The sequence below is a fragment of the Piliocolobus tephrosceles genome, chromosome 3 (genome assembly GCF_002776525.5).
Source record: "Piliocolobus tephrosceles isolate RC106 chromosome 3, ASM277652v3, whole genome shotgun sequence".
Taxonomy (NCBI): Eukaryota; Metazoa; Chordata; class Mammalia; order Primates; family Cercopithecidae; genus Piliocolobus; species Piliocolobus tephrosceles.
In genome coordinates this window covers 11,501,235-11,506,245 of record NC_045436.1, presented here as the reverse complement: position 1 = coordinate 11,506,245, position 5,011 = coordinate 11,501,235, and positions in this window count along the sequence as shown.

Genomic DNA, 5,011 nt, shown 5'->3' with positions numbered 1-5,011 from the left:
TTTTTTTTTTTTTTTTTTTTTTTTTTTTTTTTTTTTTTTTTTTTTTTTTTTTTTTTTTTACTGATTTATGTTCTTTATAGATTCTGGGCATTAGTCCTTTGTCAGATGCATAGTTTGCAAATATTTTCTTCCATTCTGTAGGTTGTCTCTTTACTCTGTTGACATATTATTTTTCTGTGCAAAGTTCTCTAGTTCAATTAGGTCCCAATAGTCAATTTTGTTTTTGTCACAATTGCTTTTGAGGACTCGGTCATAAATTATTTGCCAAGGCTGATGTACAGAAGGATATTTCCTAGGTTTTCCTCTAAGACTTTTAGCATATGAAGTCTTATATTTAAGTCTTTAATCCATCTTGAGTTAATTTTTGTATTTGGTGAGAGATAAAAGTCCAGTTTCATTCTTCTGCATATGATTAGCCAATTTTCCCAGCACCATTTATTGAATAGAAAGTCCTTCCACCATTGTTTATTTTTGCTGACTTTAGTGATGAATAGTTAGTTGTATATATGCTGGTTTATTTCTGGGTTCTCCATTCTGTTTAATTTTTCTAGTGTCTATCGTTGCACTAATACCATGTTGTTGTGGTTGCTGTAGCTTTGTATAGTTTCATGTCAGGTAATGTGATGCCACAGGCTTTAGTTCTTTTTGATTAGGATTTATTTGGCTATTCAGATTATTTTTTCATCCCATATACATTTTAGAAGAGTATTTTCTAATTGAAAAATGACTTTGATAATTTGATAGAAATGTGTTCATTCACAGCAGTGCATTTTCTCCAAGGGTCCAAGGGGGTGAAATAAAATCAGTAGTAATAGCCAGTTTTATTCTTCAGGTTCTTGAAATCACTAGAGTTTAAAGGACTTCAACTTGCTCCAATTTTAATTTGTATTCAATGCATATCGTCATTTTCTTCAGAAATATTTAATTTATATGGTTCTTATCATGAAATGTTTCGTGATACATGTTTATCTCTGATGACAAGAATATAAACACTTATAGAGGGAACATATGTGAATAATATAATCCAGCAAAATTGAAGTGATTTAACTTACAATTGAAAATAATTTAATAAAGTATATTATGTATTTTTCCAAAGAACAAAATAAATTCATATTTGTACTTCTACAAACTAGAAAAGTGAGCAAATTACCTTAAACAGCAAAAGTATAATTAGATGTCTATAATTTGTTTTTAAAATGATATGACATAGATACAGCATCCCTTCAATCCAACAGTAATTTGAGTATATGAATATAAAATTACTTAAAATATTTTGAAGTATATAAATGCAAACAGTTTTTCTGAAGGTATACTTGTAAAGAATCAAATATATGCAAATAATTTCTCTCATTTAATAATTAAAAATATATGGACATAAACTGTTTTAGTATGAGAGTAATATTTTTGAGAAGCTTTAAAAAAGGAATTTCCAGAAGGTATTGAATTGAGATGTTTGCTTAAATCATCATTTTAAAAAACTGAAGAGCAAATTGTGATTGTGTTATTTTGTATGAGTACATTATTTTAAAATGTATTCTATATGCCCTCTCTATAATTCCACACATACCAAATTTTCTCAACAGCACTATATGTTGTTTTATAAAAATTCTGCTTGTGTCTGTTTTTCTGGTGTATTTTCCATATTTCATTGATATTATTAGTATGCTACTCCAAAAGTGAAAACATTTTTCAAATGAAAATTTATAAATATGATGACATATCAACAAAACCTAGGGGTTAATTTATTGATGACTTACTAATTATTGTTTGTTTTGGCACTAATTACTAATATTGATTAATTTTTGCTTAGTAATGAATTAATGCTAACTAGTTGATTTATTACTAGGTGATTCAATTACTAATATTAATTATGAATATTTCTAATTATATTCGTTAATCAATGCATTACTAATATTCATTACATTACTAATAGTCATCAAATTAATGGTGGCATTTTGTAACTTTATTGTACCTGGGATTATTCTTGTGCTGGGAAAAAACTATGACAGATATCAGCCCTTGTCCTTGTTGTGTGATCAGGTATTTTTGATAATATCTACATTTTTATACAGTAGGATTTTTTAATGAGTTTGTACTAGGCAAAATATACAATCTTCATTATATTGTTATAAATATTAACATTTAAAATAAAATTGTTATACTTCTCTTTGAAATAGTCCCATTAGAATCTAAATGACAAGGCAATTTGATAACTGACTGCTATCCATGAAGAAAAAATATACATGAATGAACTCTTCTTTACCAACCTAAAAATTTTGACTATGTCACTTTTTCTTCTTATACTCATGCTTAAATGCACATTTTCATAGATTATTACCCTAATATATAATATATTTTCAGCTGGAAAGTCTTCTATTTATTGTCATACCATAATGTTATTCTAAAAAATTATAGATGAATATCGACTTGTGTCTTTAGTTCTTCTGGATATGAGTCTGTGAATGTTAACATATTTCCTCAGAGCTGAATTGAATAACTTCAATTATTTTAGTGTTGAATTAGTCAAAACATGTATATTAGAAAGTTTAAGAAAATGTCAAACATGAAATGAAAGTTATGTCTAAATATGGGTCTTATACTATCTCTCTATATATATTTTTAAATCAAATAGTTCATGTATTTATGAATATTACCTGGTGCTAGAATTAAACTGGCATCATCATCAATTATATTTCTGTACTACATTCTCATGGAAGTAATGAGAAAACTGTGTACCTGAAAGTAAGTTGATGCAAATAGATGATGTTTTGTTACAGCAACATTAGCAAACTTTTCAATCATTTCTATGTTAGGAGACAAAGTTCACATAATGTTGCCTATTAAATATTAGAATTATTTTTAGGGATATAGTATTTAACTAGATGATCAAACCTTTCTCCCAATTTCTTAAACGCAACTGGTTTGCAAAAGTTTTGCAAGGTACGTCATATAATCATTCTCTTTTTAAACTTTTGAAAACCATACCCAAACTGGTTTTACCTAGACCTTCTAAATGACTATTAATGATACTCTCTGTTTTTTTTATTCTGAGATATTCGATAATTGAGATGCAATCAGATGAGATTAGATAGTGTATTTGCAAGTCATATGCATGAAAAGTGACTTGTAACCAGACTGTATAAATAATTCTAACAATGAAACCACAAGACAATAAACAATAAGATTAGGAAATGCACAAAATATTTGAACAGACACTTAATGAGTATCTGTGAAAACAAAGAAGCATGTGCAAAAGATCTTACATAATTAACCATTAGGATATACTACTTCAAGTTATAATGACATACCATCACATACCCTGTAGAATGTCTAATCTGAAAAATGCTGACAATACAAAGTACTGGTGAAGATAACAGGTAAATGCATTTTTCATGAATTGTTGGGGATGCAAATGATGCACCAATTCTGTCAAACAGTTTGTCAGTTTCATTTAAAACAAAAACTAAACATATTCTTACTATATGAGTTAGCAATCAGAATGCTGCACATTTTCCCCAGAGAAATGAAGACACGTGCTTACATAATAATCTATACACAAATGTTCATGGTAGTTTTTAACTTTAAAAGCCAAAATATGAAAAAAAACTTAGATGCCCTTCACTGTGTAAATGGATAAACCATCTGTTGTTCATTCACACCATGAAATTCTACTCAGCAAATAATAATAATGATAATAGAGGGAGAATACAGTATTGATTCACTCAAATTGGATGCATTTTAATAACATTATGCTCAGTGGAAAACAGTTAATCTCAAAAGGTTGCATGTTTATGATTCCATTTATATAACATCCTCAGAATGACAAAATTTGAGTGCTTAAGAACCAATCAGTGGATGCAGGGTTAAAGGTTGGCGCACGGCATGCCTTGAAAGAGGTAGCGTGAATAAGTTTCTTTGGAGAGAGAGAGAATAACATATCCTGATTGTGATGGTGATTACATATATTGATATGTGATAAAATTGTATAGAATTATACACCAAAAAATGAGAGTATATGAAAAATCAGTTTAATCTAAATGAGGTCTGCATGTTAGTTTATAATATTTTATGACTATCAGTTTCCTCCTTTTGATATGGTATGATAGTTATTTAAAATATTATCCTTGGGTGAAGCTGGGTGATGGGTACATGGGTTCTTTCTCCATTATGTTCTGAACTTCCTATGAATCTATTTAAATGTTAAAGTCAAAGTATTTAAAATCTTAAAACTAAATTAAATTATTTAAATTGATATAAATTATTTATATTATATGAATGATAACATTAGCATCTAAAGTCTTCACTGATATGATTTTGCTGACAATTATTTCTGCTTTCTCTTGCTCAGGGTTTAGTTTCCTTGTGTGTTTTGTAAATCTTAAATGTGTGTATAATGGATAAAAAACTATTATTGTCATAATTTTGGAAGGCCTTTTTTGAAAACCATTTTCTATCTTATCTGAAGGTTGGATACTACCAAGATAGTGCAGGTTAAAATCAAAACCCTTGTAAGGGCCAGGTTGTGATTACAAATTTTTAGAGATGTGCCAAAATTTGGGACAGTCTGTTTGCCTTGATTTTTCTCAGGCTTATTCACGTTTAGTAAAAATAATGCCATTTGAGTGTCAGATTTATGGAGAGTATATACTATTAAATTAATCCCCACAGACAATTCCTAAGCTTTATTTCCTGTCCTTTATGCTAGAGGAGGCTATAAAAACTGAAGCTCTGATGTTCAGTCTTTGCTCTGAGAGTAACATCTGTGTCCAGTATTTCGCTAAATTTCTAGAGCTGATTTTTTACTAGACTACAGTTTTCTTGATGCTTGTCAATGCATTTTTTTAAAAAGATACTCATTATGTGAGATACTTTAGTTATAACAATTATAAATTATTATTTACAATTATAAATTGTTATTTATAAAAAACAATTGAATTCCTATAATCTCACAGGATATCTTATTTGCCATTTTGCTGGATACAGACTTTTCTATTAGATTTTAAAAATACCT